Raw genomic sequence first — 20,330 nt, forward strand, 5'->3', positions numbered from 1 at the left:
CAAGCCTCTGCAAAAGTGTGTGGTTTTATAGCGTAGCAAGCCTAGCAATTTACTGTGACAATGATTCAAGTGCAAGTACAACCTTCTCCCATGACAATATTCTGAAACAAATTCTGGATTTAGGAAATCATTTTCATATCAGGCGACCCCTAGTTTGAGGACCGCTGCACTAAGGTTCTAATAGAATGTGGTAAAAACTAATGTAGACATTAATAAATACATTTCTATATCTTCTCAAATGTGTTTTTTACAATGGTGGGGGGAGTGCAGAGAAGGAAATGCTTTGATGCCTAGACTTGTCATTTCCAATGATCCCATTTGTAGAATCGTCAGGGTTTCTCTAGAAAAGCTCACAGAAACGATCTCCGTCCACGGTGGATGCCTTCATCATCTGTGCGAAAGGGCTGAAAAGATGTTTACACACACAGGCTCTGTACATAGATTTGTTTTTAAAGGCATTTATTCCCCAGACTGCACCTGGGGTTGGCTGGCTAGAGACACGGAGATGGAAAGGAAAGGGAAAGGACAATACCTAGTCAGTTGCACAACTGAATGTATTCAACTGAAATGTGTCTTCCGCATTTAACCCAACCCCAGCTTCTCTGAATCAGAGAGGTGCGGGGGTGTATGAGTATTGACCAATGATTTATAAATACGCTAGATGACTGATAGGGTGTGCTGTGTTGAAGCCACCGCGCTTCCATCTTGGTAGCCTCATATGAACCATCCTGGTTTCACTACACAGATCCACTCTGTAAGTGACCAGATTCAAAACATTTGAGGCCCTCTCTCTCCTCCCAACATATGGCCGGACCAATCAGCGTCGTCGTCTGATAATCTGTGGGGGTGGTTTAGTTGATGATGACAACTCGAAGTGCCTGTAGTTGAAGTAAAAAATATATATAATCATAACAAAGATGGTTGCTCTTGAGGAGGTTGGTGTTGGAGCAGTTATATCAGAACTAACTTCATTGAAAGAACAGCAAATAACTGCATTTGAAGGCTTTTCTCATCAGAGAAGATGGGTTCGCCAAGAGCTTGATTTACCAGCTAGCTCCGCTAGTAGTCAAGAAAATGGGATGGATCGAGATCCCAATTCTCGTTGTTGTGTTGAACTCCTATCGAGCAGCTCGCTTCCAAGCTAGCTATAGTGAATAAGTATAAAGGAAATGCATGAAAATGTCCATATGAGAACTTATTCCTATTCTATTAAACAAAATTGATACCTTTTCAATTGGTTTACCATCTTGCTGAAATACAGTTGAAGTGGTCAGTTTACATATACCTTAGCCAAATACATTTAAACTCAGTTTTTCACAATTCCTGACATTTAATCCTAGAAAAAAATCCCTGTGTTAGGTCAGTTATGATCACCACTTTTTTTAAAGAATGTGAAATGTCAGAATAATAGTAGAGAGAATGATTTATTTCAGCTTTTATTTATTTCATCACATTCCCAGTGGGTCAGAAGTTTACATACACTCAATTAGTATTTGGTAGCATTGCCTTTAAATTGTTTAATTTGGGTCAAACTTTTCGGGTAGCCTTCCACAAGCTTCCCACAATAAGCTGTGTGAATTCCTCCTGACAGAGCTGGTGTAACTGAGTCAGGTTTGTAGGCCTCCTTGCTCGCACAAGCTTTTTCAGTTCTGCCCACACATTTTCTATAGGATTGAGGTCAGGGCTTTGTGATGGCCACACCAATACCTTGACTTTGTTGTCCTTAAGCCATTTTGCCACAACTTCGGAAGTATGCTTGGGGTCATTGTCCATTTGGAAGACCCATTTGCAAACAAGCTTTAAAAACTGATGTTTTGAGATGCTTCAATATATCCACAGTTTCCATCCTCATGACGCCATCTATTTTGTGAAGTGCACCAGTCCCTCCTGCAGCAAAGCACCCCCACAACATGATGCTGCCACCCCAGTGCTTCATGGTTGGGATGGTGTTCTTCGGCTTGCAAACATCCCCCTTTTTCCTCCAAACATAATGATGGTCATTATGGCCAAACAGTTCTATTTTTGTTTCATCAGACCAGAAGACATTTCTCCAAAAGGTACGATCTTTGTCCTCATGTGCAGTTGCAAACTGTAGTCTGGCTTTTTTATGGCGGTTTTGGAGCAGTGGCTTCTTCCTTGCTGAGCGGCCTTTCAGGTTATCCCGTTTTACTGTGGATATAGATACTTTTGTACCTGTTTCCTCCAGCATCTTCACAAGGTCCTTTACTGTTGTTCTGGGATTGATTTGCACTTTTCGCACCAAAGTACATTAATCTCTAGGAGACAGAACGCATCTCCTTCCTGAGTGGTATGACAGCTGCGTGGTCCCATGGTGTTTATATTTGCGTACTATTGTTTGTACAGATGAACGTGGTACCTTCAGGCGTTTGGAAATTGCTCCCAAGGCCTACAATTCTATTCTGAGGTCTTGGCTGATTTCTTTTGATTGTCCCAGGATGTCAAGCAAAGAGGCACTGAGTTCGAAGAAGGCCTTGAAATACATCCACAGGTACACCTCCAATTGACTCAAATTATGTAAATTAGAGGGAGCACCCCACCACAGCAGAAGGAGCACCCCCCCCTATCCACATCGACGGGACAGTAGTGGAGAGGGTAGTAAGTTAAGTTCCTCGGAGTACACATCACAGAAAAACTGTATTGGTCCACCCACAAAGACAGCGCTGTGAAGAAGGCGCAGCAACTCCTCTTCAACCTCAGGAGGCTGAAGAAATTTGGCTCGTCACCAAAAGCACACAAACTTCTACAGATGCACAATCGAGAGCATCCTGTCGGGCTGTATCACCGCCTGGTACGGCAACTGCTCCGCCTGTCACAGGAAGGCCATAAAGATCATCAAGGACAACAACCACCCGAGCCACTGCCTGTTCACTCCGCTATCATCCAGAAGGCGAGGTCAGTACAGGTGCATCAAAGCAGGGACCGAGAGACTGAAAAACAGCTTCTATCTCAAGGCCATCAGACTGTTAAACAGCCACCACTAACATTGAGTGGCTGCTGCCAACATACTGACTCAACTCCAGCCACTTTAATAATGGAAATTGATGGTAATTGATGTAAAAATGTATAATTAGCAACTTTAAACAATGCCACTTAATATAATGTTGACATACCCTACATTACTCATCTCATATGTAAATGTATATACTGTACTCTATATCATCTACTGCATCTTGCCATCTTTATGTAATACATGTATCACTAGCCACTTTAAACTATGCCATTTTATGTTTATATACCCTACATTAATCATCTCATGTGTATATACTGTACTCTATACCATCTACTGCATCTTGCCACAGTCAACTCAGTGTATGTAAAACTTCTGACCCACTGGAATTGTGATACAGTGAATTATAAGTGAAATAATGTGTCTGTAAACACGCTTTGCAACAGAAACCGATTACTCCAAAACAGAAAATACAAACGGTAGTTTCTACTGGACAAATTCAGGTAGGTCCCTCACCGTTTCGTTTGGTTCTTAAACAGTTTCCGTAATGAACACACCCTGGTCTAGTGAAGGGGACAACAAATAAACAACATTTTGAGGCTCAAACTCAGTTTTCGCTTCTTTCTGTCCCACATGCAGGATGCATTGAAGGAGGGAAATGGGGAGGTGTTGAGGTTGTATAGAATGTAGCTCTGTTGTTCTACAAGGCCTATGGTCAAAAGCCAATATGCCTACAGTACTCTTTCTGCTGTCAATGCCCCTCTTTCCCCTCAGTTGGCACAGTTTTACCTGGAACAGGTTCTGGAATGGGAAGGGAAAGAATGCACCCCTTGACTTACACCTGGAACACAACAACTTCTTAAAGTAATTTTTGAAGGACCTAGGTCCACACATGACTGAGCAAGCAGCAGACAGGATTAGCAAGTCCATTGGTGTCCACACGAAATTGATGGACACCATAGACACTGAGTTAGAGGCATCAAAGTCTAAGGGCATCCATCACGCTGCTTGCCAGTCCAGGTTTTGAACAGCAGAGCTGTTTAAAACCCAACCAGCCAGGGAGTTCACAGCATTCCCTGGTTTTAACAGAACAATTGTCTCAAAAGTGAAGTACAGTGAGTTGTGGGAGTAAATGAGGACCAAATTGAAGGAGTGGAAGAAATGTTCCTGTTTGATTTGAAACAACTTGGGAGCCAGGCTAGCTTGGGAAATGCTTGGCTTAGTCTGACCATCAAAACCCTGTCTGAGGTAGACCGTGATTGAGAGTTAATTAGCAGGAGCAGGCTAAATCAACTAATATTGTCACTAAATATTTCTTATTGATCTGTATTGGTATTTATCAGTAAAACAGTATATCTGCTTTTATCTGTTTAAACTTTCCATATATACAGTTGAAGTTGGAAGTTTACATAAACTAGTTTTAATGACTCCAACCTAAGTGTATCAACCACACCTACTCATACAAGGGTTTTAATTTATTTTTAGTATTTTCTACATTGGAGAATAATTGGGAAGACATCAACACTATGAAATAACACATATGGAATCATGTAGTAACCATAAAAGTGTTAAACAGATCAAAATATATATGATATTTGAGATTCTTCAAAGTAGCCACCCTTTGCCTTGATGACAGCTTTGCACACTCTTGGCATTCTCTCAACCGGCTTCACAAGGTAGTCACCTGGAATACATTTCAATAACAAGGCACACCTGTTAAAAGGTTCATTTCTGGAATGTATTTCCTTCTTAATGCATTTGAGCCAATCAGTTGTGTTGTGACAAAGTAGGGGTGGTATACAGAAGACGGTCTTTTACCAAATAGGGCTAAGTACATATTATGGCAAGAATGACAGTCCATCATTACTTTAAGATATGGTCAGTCAATATGGAACATTTCAATAACTTTTAAAGTTTATTCAAGTGCGGTTGCAAAAAACATCAAGCACTATGATGAAACTGGCCCTCATGAGGACCGCCACAGGAAAGGAAGACCCAGAGTTACCTCTGCTGCAGAGGATAAGTTCATTCGAGTTAACTGCTCCTCAGATTGCAGCCCAAATAAATGCATCACAGAGTTCAAGTAACAGACACATCTCAACATCAACTGTTCAGAGGAGACTGGGTGAATCAGTCCTTCATGGTTGAATTGCTGCAAAGAAATCACTACTAAAAGACACCAAAAAGAAGAAGAAACTTGCTTGTGCCAAGAAACATGAGCAATGGACATTAGACTGGTGGAAATCTGTTCTTTGGTCTGATGAGTGCAAATTAGAGATTTTTGTGAGATGAGATGAGATGAGTAGGTGAAAGGATTATCTCCACATATGTGGTTCCCACCGTGACACACAGAGGTGGGGGTGTGATGGTGCTTTGCTGGTGACACTGTCAGTGATTTGTTTTGAATCCAAGCCCACTTAACCAGCATGGCTACCACAGCGATCCGCCATCCCATCTGGTTTGTGCTTAGTGGGAATATCATTTGTTTTTCAACAGGACAATGACCCAAAACACATCTCCAGGCTGTTTCAGGGCTATTTGATCAAGAAGGGGAGTGATGGAGTGGCTGCATCAGATGACCTGGCCTCCACAATCACCCAACCTCAACCCAATTGAGAGGGTTTGGGATGAGTTGGACCGCAGAGTGAAGGAAAAGCATCCAACAAGTGCTCAGCATATGTGGGAACTCCTTCAAGACTGTTGGAATAGCATTCCAAAAATCGAAAATATATTTTGATTTGTTTAACACTTTTTTGCTTATTACATGATTCCATATGTGTTATTTCATAGTTTTGCTGTCTTCACGATTGTTCTACAATGTAGAAAATAGTACAAATAAATGAAAACCCTTAAATGAGTAGGTGTGTCCAAACGTTTGACTGGTACTGTACACGTCTGGATTCCCTTTTCCCGCTCTATATTCAAATGCCAGTATGCATTCTACAAACGGTGGAATATACCAAATATAATAACAACACAACAACTGATGGCAGCAGCAAAGTACTGTAGCTAACTAGATAGCTAACCTCTGTAGCTAGCCAGCGAGCTAGCAAACAACGCAAAAGCGATTGCAAACGGTTTAGCATATCTCTAGCCAAACAAAACAGTGCTTTTCTAAATATTAGTTAGCTGGCTCACATTTATGAGGCCAGCAAACCCAGTCCTCACACACTAGGAACATATTTCCTCCAACATTTATAATGAAAAGGTGTCTCTCGGTCCCAAAACAAAAGTTTCCTGGAGACTTGTGGGAGGAATGCTGATGTTGCCCAATGTATGTGCTTTCGGTAGCCTAATTGCATCCAGACTGAGGGAGAATCTGCACACAAAGCATCCCTGACCCCTTCCCGAAGTGGTCAGCCAAATCTGAACACAATCTGACCACAACACGTCTTTTGTGCGTCTAGACCTGTCTTTTCAATGCAATCTCCATATTCTGATAGCAGCAGTCAAATGTAAGTGTCAAGTGTAAACACGACCCTAGAAGCTCTCAACGCAGCATGACAGAGATATTGTCCTGTTAAATGATGGGAAATCAGCTGGTTAAGCTTTCTCTTGAATGTGAGTGCTACAGGATAGGGTTGAGAAGGAAGTGAAAATTATCAGGGTGTATATTTCGGAAGTTACAAACAGGGGGGACCTGATCCTCGATCAGCACTCCTACACTACGCTTTATGAATATGGTCCCAGACCATAAACTGGCACTGGTTTAATTTAGTAGCAATGTTTACTCAGCCTCTTTGGCAATGGATCAGAGTTCTCCCAACTTTTCAAAGGAGATCTCTGAAGGCTGGCTCCCCTTTTGCAACACAAGAGTCTAGATTAGAAAGTATAACTATAACATTCATAGGTATGGGCTTGCAAACAGGAGACATCATACTGTCTATTATTCTCCGTAACTTTGTAACGTTAGTTTAGAGCAAGGCATATAGCTACCAGCTAAAATGTGCTAACTAGCTTATTATCTTTAAGAAGGTCTGTTACTTATGCACTACGAACTAGCTAATGTAAGGAGTCCAATTCAACATAGCGCAGGCTCGTTTGACATCTAGTTATGTAGTTATATTTACTATGTGTATGTGACAAATGTTCAATTCATTCCATTTTCTTGACTACCAGCAGAGTTATCTGGTAAATCAAGCTCTTGCGAACCCCAGTCAGGAAAATAACGAAACATCTCCCAAGAAAAACCTTCAATGCAGTTATTTGCTGTTCTTTCAATTAAGTTATGCCCTCCAGTGCTGATATAGCTGCTCCAACACCAACCTCAAGAGAAGCCATTGTTGTTATGATTTGACTTCGACTACAGGCGCTTATCATTGTCGTTATCAACTAAACCACCCCCACAGATTATCAGAGGACGCTGATTGTTCCGGCCAAATGGTGGGAGAAGAGGGAGGGGCTCAAACGGTTTGCATCTGGTCGTGTCCAGACTGTATCCGTGTAGTGAAATAGAATGTAAGCTCGAGAGATCAGGACGGTTCATACGAGGCTACCAAGATGGAGGTGCGGTGCCTTCAACACAGCGCCCCCTATCGGTAATCTAGTGTATATATAAATAACTGGTCAATGCTCATACACCAAACTCTGTGCACCTGCCAGCCAACCCTCGGGTGCAGTCAACAACAAAAAAGCCTTTAAAAATCTATGTACATAGCCTGTGTGTGTAAACATCTTTTAAGTCCTTTCGCACAGATAGGCATCCACCTGGGACCGCGGAGGGCGATGGTTTCTGTGAGGTTTCTAGAGAAACCCTGACGATTCTAGAAATGGGTCAGTGGAAAGTCTGGGCATCAAAGCGTTTCCCTCGGAACATTTGACGCATTTGTTTCAAGGTCACCCCTTCCAAAAGAGAAACAAGAGAGGAGGGAAGGAGGTTGCTGGTGAAAAACATTTCAACAACATGGTTTCCCTATGGGGAAATCAAGAATAAAATGAGTTTTTATAAAAGAAACAGTTTGTCAATTTATTCTCAAGTTTGATCAATTACGGCCATTTTGGGGAATGAAACATGGTGGATTAACAACACAGAATAACAGTGAGTATTGTAGGGGTGACCTCAACAATATATTTGCTGGTTCATACCATCACCAGGTCACAATACAGATGTTGGGTCTTCATTTGATTACCATGTTGCAGGAGAACTTTACTGGTTCAAATTAAGATCCTCTATCTGTATGCCGTAAAATAATAGTGTATGGCGTGTAAAGACAAAGACAATCTTTTACTATGGCGACAGAGGCCTGTTACACTGCTCTGCATTGATTTGCACATTAATGCCTTTGTTCTGCTTCAGAAAATTCTCCATTATTATCATCATTTTGACCTGTCCCACATTGGATAATTGCCACAGATAGGTTAGATTCCCACTTCTGCATATTTCAACCAAAGCCACTTCTTTCGCATGGATGGTCTGCTCAGCCCTAACTCTTCCACTATAATTGACGTGGATATATATATATATATAGTGACAAAGTGGATTGACTGTTGCAGTTGCCCCGTCATAATTTATGTGTGCTTTATGTAATCTCCTTGGTCACTCTCAAATCTAAAGAGTAGGAGATCCACTCTTTCACCTCCATCTTTTTTATCCAAATGACATGTGGAAATCTGGGAGTGTAAGGCCTCTACAAAAACCAAAGTCTCTTTCCTCCTCTGCAATTAAGGGCCATTCTTTGATGGAGAACTAAGTGGAAATAAAAACTAGTCAACATCAATAATTAAATGGCTAGAACGACAGTGAAAAACTTAAATGGTCAACTTTTTGTGCTTCGTTTTCCTACTTGGGGAAAAGTAGACATATTTGCGATATGTTTGAAGTTGGGCCTCGTCTGAGGTGGTGGTATATTTGCCCATTAAGAAGTGGAGGGCATTTCCCTCAGACTCCTGCTGCATGTTAGAGGAGACTGGCAGGTTGAGACGATGGAGACAGGAGTGGAGAACACTATACTCATCATCACATAGTCAGTACACACACACCCGCCTGTAGTACAGCACATCTTCCATTAACACCGCCCCACTCCCTGACTAAAGACTGAAAATAGCACAGCTACTCTCACATATTAGCCACCACACACAGACATACTCACACAGATACACATGCATGCACTCTCTCACACACACACACACTTCATACCGAGGGAATATAAATTAACCTGAGGTGCCATCAGCAATTAAGACTAATTTCAATAACGTTCAACATTTCATATTCTAACGCGCTCCCATTAGCAGAATCAAGCAACAACAAATGTTTTTTCCCTGCATGATAATAGCGACGAGTCCTCGGCATGTGGATAAATTAAGGGAAAACACATAAGTCCTGATTGAATTTTCTAGATATCACCGGATGACACTTTGCCAACCTTCAGGGTTCCAGGCCTCTGATCCGATTTTGAAGGGAGGTATCCAGAAATGTGCATATTCAGCTAACCTCCCCCTGAAAACCCTCCAATGCCTTTAGATGAATCACTATTAGCTAAACCCTGTCTGTTAATGACATTTTCTCTAATGGCGTGACGCCACCTTTTTGGAGATGGTGGATACATGAATATTCAGTAGTTCTTCCTCTCACCATCAGAACGTTGGTATAATTGGAGTGGATGGGTTCCAAATACTTTAAGACAATGTTGCATCAAAGAAGTGGGCTTCTTTAGGTCAGGCCTCTGGAGAGGGCTTTAATTCCCAACATGCAAAGCATTGAATCTGTGGCATCATCATGCTATATTCTCCTTACAGTAGCAGCACCCTCAGCAGGTCAGAGATACCGGAAGCATCCGGTTTTCAGGGATACAGCCATTCCTTTCCCACTGAAAACCGGTGGTGGAGACCCCACTCAGAAGTTTCTTTTACACCCGCTACGTTAGGTTATTCAGTAGTAGCAGCAGCTAAACATCTCCCGCACCTCTGAGTCGACATGCACACAGCACACACACAATTTAATACATTCATCTTCCCCTCCGCATAAGCTTTGTTGCATAATCACCAACAGCTCAAGTGATCTCATTAGTCGAGTGGGAAAATAGATTGAAAACGGCAGTGATTCTTACAGCACCCCTGTTAGGTTTCAAGAATTACAGCACCCCTGTTAGGTTTCAAGAATTACAGCACCCCTGTTAGGTTTCAAGAATTACAGCGCCCGGTGAAATTGATGTGGCAATTTGGCAGAGACCGATGCAAAAAAGAATAACCAGTCATTAAAGCAATATGTTAATAAAAATTAAAAGCAAGTTATGAAGACAAAATGGGCCATTTGAGAGGCGCTGACTGCGTTTCGACCGTGTGCGGCATATGGCCCAATCAGATGGCGTTGATGTCAATTACCGCGGCGTCCATTAGCGTCGAGTGTTCGGCGAAGAGCGAGGAGTCAATTTTGTCATGTCAGGCAGTTCAATTCCACATTAGGGAATGACCCTGGGAAGGTCTTTGGGTTCAGCTCTGCTTTTAGCTGCTGCTCGGGCTGAATGTTCCCGATGCAAGATACATTAAACACAGTGCTTTATGAAGCCAGCCTGGGCCTCTTACAGTGGCAGTGGAGTCTCATATGACACAGACTCCACATTACCGCTTGTTCTGCCTAGAGTGCATTACTGCTGGCGTGATTGCATTAGCGACATGTTATTGAGGTATATGATGTGGGATGAAGTCAATTGGGCTAAATAAGGCTGTTGTGTTCTCTGTGTGTAGACTAACAGCAGCGTAACAGGTAACATCTGTAGAAAGGTCAGCTGAGCCTTTTCTGCCCATTGAAATACATTCATAAATTAAGGCTTTATGCTGTTTAACGTTTCATTTTGTTGTGTTGTATCTAATCTAGTGATGCCAGGTCGCTCTCAAAAATATAAACAAAACAGGTCAAGTGTCGTTTTCATGAGCTGAAAAAAAAAGGAAACAGAAATGTTCCATACGCACAAAAAGCATATTTCTCTCAAATTCTGTCCACAAATGTGTACAGACCTGTTAGTCAGCATGACCCCTTTGCCGAGGTTATCCATATCAAGAAGCTGATTAAACAGCAGGATCATTACACAGGTGCACCTTGTGCCGGGGACAAAAGGCCACATTGTAATGTGCAGTTTTGTCACACAACACAATGCCACAGATGTCTCAAGTTGAGGGAGCATGCAATTGGCATGCTGACTACAGAAGTGTCCACCAGAGCTGCCAGAGAATTTACTTAATTTCTCTACCATAAAGCCGCCTCCAAATGTCATTTTAGAGAATTTGGTATTACATCCAACCCGGCCTCACAACCGCAGACAACGTGTAACCATGCCAGCCCAGGACCTCCACATTTGGCGCCTTCACCTGCGGGATCATCATTCACCAGCCACCCAGATAGCTGATGAAACTGAGGAGTATTTCTGTCTATAGTATAGCCCTTTTGTGTGGAAAACTCATTCTGATTGGCTGGGCCTAGCTCCCAAGTGGGTGGGTATATGCTGCGCCCCTGCACATTCATGTGAAATCCATAGATTAGGGCCTTATGAATTTATTTGAATTGACTGATTTCTTTATATGAACTTTAACTCAGTAAAATTGTTGAAATTGTTGCATGTTGCGTTTATATTTTTGTTCGGAAAGTATGCAGACCCTTTGACCTGTTCCACATTTTGTTACGTTACAGCCTTATTCTAAAATGGATTAAATAGTTGTTTTCCCTCATCAATCTACACACCATATCCCATAATGACAAAGCAAAACCAGGTTTCTAATAATAAATAATAAATATCACATTTCCATACACTACCATTCAAAAAGTTGACATATCTACCGATTCCAGGGTCACTTTTTTTATTATAGTGAAGACATCAAAAACTATGAAACATAAGGAATCATGTAGTTAACCCCCCCCAAAAAAAAGTGTTAAACAAATCAAAATATACTTAAGAAGCAGCCACCATTTGCCATGATGACAGCTTTGCACACTCCTGGCATTCTCTCAACCAGCTAGACGAGGATTGCTTTTGCAACAGTCTTCAAGGATATCCCACATATGCTGAGCACTTGATGGCTGCTTTTCCTTTACTCTGCGGTCCAACTTCTCCCAAACCATCTCAATTGGGTTGAGGTTGGGTGAATGTGGAGGCCAGGTCATCTGATGCAGCACTCCCATCACTCTCCTTCTTGGTCAAATAGCCCTTACACAGCCTAGAGGTGTGTTGGGTCATTGTCCTGTCGAAAAACAAATGATAGAATGCTGTGGTAGCCATGCTGGTAAAAGTGTGCCTTAAATTCTAAGCACCGCCACACCCCGTCATCCATGCTTCATGGTGGGAACCATTCACCTACTCTGCGTCTCAATGACACGGCGGTTGGAACCAAAAATCTTACATTTGGACTCATCAGACCAAAGGACAGAATTCCACCAGTCTAATGTCGATTGCTCGTGTTTCTTGGCCCAAGAAATTATCTTCTTATTATTGGTGTCCATTGGTAGGGGTTTCTTTGCAGCAATTCGACCATGAAGGCCTGATTCACACAGTCTCCTCTGAACAGTTAATGTTGAGATGTGTCTGTCACTTGAACTCTGTGAAGCATTTATTTGGGCAGCAGTCTGAGGTGCAGTTAACTCTAATGAACTAATCCTCTGTAGTAGAGGTAACTCTGGATCTTCCTTTCCTGTGAAGGTCCTCATGACAGTCAGTTTCATCATAGCGCTTGATGGTTTTTGCGACTACACTTGAAACAAGTTTGTGTCATTTTCAGTATTGACTGACCTTCATGTCTTAAAGTAATAGACAGTCATTTAAATTAGCTTATTTTAGATATTCTTGCCATAATATGTATAATATGAATCCCAAATATAAAACACATTTTGATTTGTTTAACACTTTTTGGGTTACTACATGATTCCATGTGTTATGTCATAGTTTTGATGTCTTCACTATTATTCTACAATGTAGAAAAACCCTGAAATGAGTAGGTGGTTCCAAACTTTGACTGGTACTGTAAGTATTCAGATCCTTTACTCAGTACTTTGCTGAAGCACATTTGGCAGCGATTACACCCTCGAGTCTTCTTGGTTATGATGCTACAAGTTTGGCACACCTGTATTTTGGGAGTTTCTCCCATTCTCCCATGCAAATCCTCTCAAGCTGTGTTAGGTTGGATGGGGAGCGACACTGCATAGCTATTTTCAGGTCTCTCCAGAGATGTTAGATGGGTTTAAGTCCGGGCTCTGGCTGGACCACTCAATGACATTGAGACTTGTCCCCAAGCCACTGCTGCGTTGTCTTGGCTGTGTGCTTTGGGTCATTGTGGAGCAGGTTTTCATCAAGGATCTCTATGTATTTTGCTCTGTTCATCCTTCCCTCAATCCTGACTAGTCTCCCAGTCCCTGCCGCTGATAAACATCCCCACACCACCATGCTTTACCGTAGGGATGGTGCCAGGTGTCCTCCAGATGTGACGCTTGTCATTCAGGCCAAATAGTTGAATCTTGGTTTCATCAGACCAGAGAATCTTGTTTCTCATGGTCTGAGTCCTTTAGGTGCCTTAAGGCAAACTCCAAGCGGGCTGTCATGTGCCTTTTACTGTGGAGTGGCTTCTGTCTGGCCACTCTACAATAAAGGCCTGATTGGTGGAGTTCTACAGGGATGGTTGTCCTTCTGAAAGGTTCTCCCATCTCCACAGAGGATCTCTGGAGCTCTGTCAGAGTGACCATCGGGTTCTTGGTCACCTCCCTGACCAAGGCCTTTCTCCCCCGATTGCTCAGTTTGGCGGGAGGCCAGCTCTAAGAAGAGTCTTGGTGGTTCCAAGTTTCTTCCATTTAAGAATGATGGAGGCCACTGTGTTCTTGGGGACCTTCAATGCTGCATACATTTTTTGGTACCCTTCCCAAGATCTGTGCCTCAAGACAATCCTGTCTCGGAATTCTACGGACAATTCCTTCCACCTCATGGCTGGGTTGTTACTCTGACATGCACTGTCAACTGTGGGACCTTATATAGAAACGTGTGTGCCTCTTCAAATCATGTCCAATCAATTGAATTTACCACAGGTGGACTCCAATCAATTGAATTTACCACAGGTGGACTCCAATCAAGTAGTTTTTTCTTTGCCCTTATGGAGTATTATGTGTAGATTGATGAGGAAAACGTTTCATCTAATCCATTTTAGAATGAGCTTGTAACGTAACAATGTGGAAAAAGGGAAGGGGTCTGAATACTTTCCGAATGCACTGTATGTATATATAAAGAGAGAGCGAGAGAGAGAGAGAGAGAGAGAGAGAGAGAGAGAGAGAGAGAGAGAGAGACCATGCTCTTTAGCAGACTGCAGAGATAAAATAAATAAAAAACACCTCTGACTTCATAGGAAGCATGATATATTGACCCCATGGAGTGCAGCCCATGCACACACACACACACACACACACACACCAGCTATCATTTACAGGCTTTGACATTCACTTTTTTAGCCACTTGTCCTTTGGACAAGTAGGACTGATTTTTTATTTGTCAAAAGTTCAAGTCACTTGTCTCCCCCCCCTCAATTAGGCTATTCTAAAAATGTACATGACATTAATACATGCTAATAGCTAGACAATTAACTAGCGAGATGGCCAGCCAAACTACACAATAGGTTTTGAATTGGCATATATATATATATATAGTTACTCTGCTGTATATTATTTTACCTGTTGCACAAACATCCGTCTCTCTCCCTCTCGCTCCTCTGGCAATGGCCCACTGGCACACACACACACTATGACTTTTCCAGGATTTTCATTGCCGACCAAAAATGAGCTAGCTATAACTGGATAAATAACTCACTAACCAGCAATGAATATCAACTAAAATATGCACAAGCGGCTCGCTTTGATCTCAAAAAAGCATTGCGCGACTGCATGATTGAAAGGCCAGTCGTGCCCGTCAATGCAGGCCTCCAATCATTATACCCTGCTGCGCTCTACGGAGCCTGGGAAGGCCGTGTGCAAAACATTGCATCTGGAAGACACCGACCTAATTCTGATCAGAGTAGCCTAATTGTTTGATATTGGGATTTTTGCATGATTTATTTGTACTTGTCCATTCGGACAACCCATCTATATTGTTGTTGTCCAACAATTTAATGAAACTAATTTTACTCGCGCCGGGCAAGCCGACCAGCTTACTGTCGAGCCGTGATTTATATTTTATACAGTGTCTGTTTACATATGCGGCGGTAGAACTAATATGACAGCATTTCTTTTCCAAAAAATATCTCCCTCAGAGTCCCTTGGTTCCCAAGTCGGCATTTCATAGACTGTCTGTAACCAATTACAATCAGAGCATATACTTAGTGGCATTAAGAGCGGCGAAGGGAGGCTGTGAAGTGACGTTATCGGGCCTCGAAGCATGACCGGCGTTTCTCGCACGTGGCGCTCTTTTAGCAGAGTTGGGTTGATTGAGTGAGATGAAAATGAGACGCTGGTTTGAAGGGCAAACTACCTGCTGGAGCTATGGGGAGTGTGTTCGTGTGAGTAAGGAAGAGGATGAAGAGGTAATATCAGGAGTGAATACCTGGCAAACAGCAATGAGGCCTCCTCAGCAACGGACACAGAGCCGGAGAGCGGGGGAGGATAGAGGAAAGCGGAGAACGAGAATGACAAGGTGAGGATAAAAGTGGAGGGGACATGGGAGAGATATGAAGGGAACTATATTCTCAACGCTACTTGGGGGGGGGGGGGAAGGAGATAAAGGATGAAAAGGGAGGCAATTGAAGAAGAGAAAGGAAAGAGAAGGAGAGATGAGAAGTGAACACAACAAGAGAAGGAGGCCTCACACACCGCCAACAGACAGCCATCCCTCTTGCCAAGCAGTGGAGGACCTCTGTCACATAAATCCCAATGGGGAGCCGTTCTTTACAGGAGGGGAGGATGAATGGGGCTTTACAATGCCACCCTCTTCTGTTTGTTATCCCCCTCTCCACACAGGGCCCCGGCTGTTTAAATGAAATCCAAACGGCCCTACAGTCATCTGTTCCTCCTATGGTTAGAAACCAAGACAGAGGCTGATGGCTCCGGGCCCAGCGTACATTTGTCAAACGACAGAGAGTTTCTCTTAAGAGAGAAAAGGCTACAATGTATTCCTGTCAGAGGAATGGCCACAAAACACAGTAGAAGGTTTGAGTATTGTGAGGAAGAGGTAAAGTATGGAAAAATGTAGAAAACGTCTCTGAAACATATACTGTGCTTGTCAAACAACCACCAGCCCATTGAGATCCCAGGAAGCAGCTCGTATCTTCTCTCTGAATGGTTTTTTAATCTACTTCAAGGGATACGTCAGGATTTTGACAATGAGGCACTTTATCTATTTCCCCAGAGTCTGGAAGTCTATCTGCTAGCAGATAGCGCAACGACAAAGTCTATGGGTAACGCTAGTTAGCAATTGCGCTAGAGCTGGTTAGTAACTTCCTTCAAACTGCACGCAGAGGCATAAAAATGGCATCCACGAGTTCATCTGACTCTGGGGAAGTAGATAAAGGGCCTCATTGCCAAAATCCCAAAGTATCTCTTAATAATTAATGAGTACCTTTTCCCTTGCATTTCCTAACTGAATGCATGTGTGCAAAAAACAAATTCCCTAATGTTTGTGCAATTGCTTTAATGTGCACATATGCTCCTTATTCCCTGACTCTTATTACAAAATAAACCACTTTGCAATGATAAGTATGGATGTCATTTTTCCATCAAAAGGGCAAGATGCAACACTCCTTTGAGATAACGTGTGTGTGTGTGTGTGTGTGTGTGTGTGTGTGTGTGTGTATGCGCGTGTGACTTCCTGTGAAGAACTGAGAAAGCACAGCTTCATAATAGCTCCCAACAGGGGGCATGTCCACGTTTGACTAAATGTAGGACTGTCGCACAGGGAATTACCATTTAGACACAAGGGCCATTTACTGAACAACATGGAGACAGCATGTCCTTATGAATATAACATCTGCCTTACGCAGCCAGGTAAATTGTGGCAGAATGACAACAATGCAAACACGCATACACGGACGTAAACATGGCACAGGTACAGGCAGGCAAATGCAGACACACACACACACACACACACACACACAGACAGACTGTGCTGGGTTATCCATGCTCACTGAATACCGTCTACCGCGAATACAGATCACAGAGTCAATACAGGAGACTTCATAAAGCTCATGAGATAAACAAAGGTGAGACTACAGACAGACATGGAAAGCACAGCAAAGCATTTGAATAATTACACTTCAAGTGATAGTAACACTTGAAGCCTTGCGACAGAAGTTGACAGGGACAAATCTGAACATGAAACGGCATCCATTACAGATGTTGATAAGATTATGTTTTTTTGTTTTTTTAAGTAGAGACTAAGCCACTTTATTATGCATTTTTGTGTAGGAGTACAATTCACAGGTATCAACTCCTGTGAGGATTTGTCAATGCAGTTGTTCTTTCCTGGTATTCGTTATCCCGAGCCATTGAAGAGTGGCACAAGAGAAGGACCAGGCATCTACAAAGGAAACGCTGCAGACCAGCTTCTAGTTTACAATCAACACTATTCAACATGTACTCATCCCACATCAGTGGACATGAGTAAATTACACTGCGGTGACCGTGCACAGCACGCCTTCGTTGAGTGCATAACGTAGCGATGGTAACCTTAGGGAAGTGGTTGCTATGGGCTGGAGACTAACTCTTAAAGTACAAGTCGAAGAGCCTCCAGCATGTGAATGTGTGGATCTTCAAATTACTGTCGATAAGACACACACTGTTATAGTGGCTACATAGGCCCGGGAAATGCCAACAGACTTGTGTCAAGGCAAACGCATAACATTTCCATGTCACGGGGCAGACACGGTAAGCGTCGTAACACCACAAATCTAGTACAGCCATGGTACCTGCGTAGCAGAAGGCTCCACAAAACACAGCCTATTAGGAGGCAGGGTATCACACATGCAACACGCCACCCGTTCGCCCTCCTATCTGTTTAAAACAACAGCGTGGGCGATAAAATGCACCATTTGAAGAAATACAATCAGAAATGTTTAGGTTTGTGTGACAGCGCGCCGCCCTTCATCTTTCCGCCAAGCAAACAGAATCTTTCTTCAACGTGGCGGGAGACGACTACAATGCGATTTGGCGGAGCCCGACAAGATGCGCTTTGTGGCGATCACAATTATTGGCAGCCATGTGTGAAAATAATGTTGGTGGAAAAGCAGCTACAAGTCTCGCTGGTAAGAAGTTGGATACCGAAAAGAAAAAGGACCTTGCTGGTTAAGCAAAGGGGCAATTGTCTTCATAACAACAGAGACAGAAAGACAACAATCTGAAACTCTCTCCTTTGCTGTGACTTTATTTTTTCATTAGACCAGGGATGGGCAACTTTGTCTTCAAATAGACATGGCAAATCCTGTGTAAAGATTTGACAATTGCCAATCCATTCTCAGTCATAGTTATACACTGTATAATCACTCGTGTTCTGAAGATAAAGGATTTGAAGTGGGCAAGTTGTGTTAGCTACACGAGACAGGTGTGCACATATTTCTGTTTGAATAACACCAACTGTCAGAAACCTCAAGGAAAAATGGAAGGGGTCCAATAGGGATATCATAGCTTTGTATAGCCAATCGGCAGCCTATATTTCCATACATGAAGGCCAATACCATACAAGCTCATGCTACTTTTAGTCACTATTACCTTCTGAAGCGCATACATTACACTGAACAAAGTGTGTGATTGAGTGGGTTTCGTAGTTGTGGAGAAAAATTTAAACTTCCTTCCAGTTCCACTGAGTTTTGTTAATGTGCATTCCATGGCCCCTCAAGTTCTGAAACTTGCCAAGGAAAACGCTTTTGGGAGTTCTTGTCGAACGGAACTCTTGTGGACGTCCTTGTATCAGCTAGCGACAGCAACCTGTGGAATCTTAAGAGTTCTGAAGTGAAGTATTTTTCTGCTGCCATAATTGTCTCCTTAATCTTAGTGAGCATCAAGGCGAGAGAACATCTATGAATATTCTTTTGGAAAAGTATGTCCAGCCTTGTCTCTTTTTCTTATCAACTTGTCTTTTATTTTCACACAATCTAAATACACTGAACAACAGTAAAACACAACATACAACAATTTCAGTCATTTGAAATTAATTAGGCCCTAATCTCTGGATTTCACTACTGCGAATACAGATATGCATCTGTTGGTCACAGATACCTTTAAAAAAGAAAGAAAGGTAGGGGCGTGGATCAGAAAACCAGTCGGTATCTGGTGTGACCAGCATTTGGCTCATGCAGCACGACACATCTCCTTCACATAGAGTTGATCAGGCTGTTGATTGAGGCCTGTGGAATGTTGTCCCACTCCTCTTCAATGGCTGTGCGAAGTTGCTGGATATTGGCGGGAACTGGAACACACTGTCGTACATGTCAATCCAGAGCATCCCAAACTTGCTCAACCGGTAAGATGTCTGGGGAGTACCCAGGCCATAGAAGAATTGGGAAATGTTCAGCTTCCAGGAATTCCTGTCGTCAGCATGCCCATTGCACACTCCCTCAGAACACTGTGGCATTGTGTTGTGTGACAAAACTGCACATTTTAGAGTGGCCTGTTATTGTCCCCATTACAAGGTGCACCTGTGTAATGATCATGCTGTTTAATCAGCTTCTTGATATGTGAAGAAGGTGGATGGATTATCTTAGCAAAGGAGAAATGCTCACTAACAAATTTGTACACAACATTTTAGAGAAATAAGCTTTGTGTGTGTAAAGGCGAATTTCGGGGATCTTTTATTTCAGCTCATGAAACATGGGACCAGCACTTTACAAAATGTTGCGATTATATTTTTGTTCAGTATAAAAAAAACGTACATCTATGCGACGTGCTGTGGAGACTAGAATTACCATCTGGTCTTGGCGACAATGATGTTTGGGTGATGTGGTCGTCTCGTGACACCATCATCATAACTAATCACAAGTCCTCACATCACTTTGAGGGAGTGGAGAGACGAAAATGGGTTTTCTGCTGCTCGGAACAAGTGAGGGCGAATTTCACGCTAGGTTAATTGTAGCCAATTGTATGCCACTATCAATTAAGGTCATTTTCCGTTCATAGAAGCCAACTATCTAGATGTTTTGACAGGTTTTGAAGCTAACCATGCAGTGACTTTAATATCTTAATTCAAAACGGTGTTTTGAACAGGGGGGGAGGGGGGGGTGTTATAGAGAGCCACAAACCCTCCGAGGTTAGATGATTGATATCAAATTAGCTATTTGCTTACTTGGGAGATTCTCGGAGATTGAATGTTTAGTATACAATCAATATTTGGTAGACTGGTGCAATATTTTGAAGAATGCAATTAGCTACATGGTATGGGTAGATGCGTATACGTAAACAGTTTAGGCATGAATAGACTTG

This window comes from Oncorhynchus mykiss, chromosome 21 (assembly GCF_013265735.2).
Source record: "Oncorhynchus mykiss isolate Arlee chromosome 21, USDA_OmykA_1.1, whole genome shotgun sequence".
NCBI lineage: Eukaryota > Metazoa > Chordata > Actinopteri > Salmoniformes > Salmonidae > Oncorhynchus > Oncorhynchus mykiss.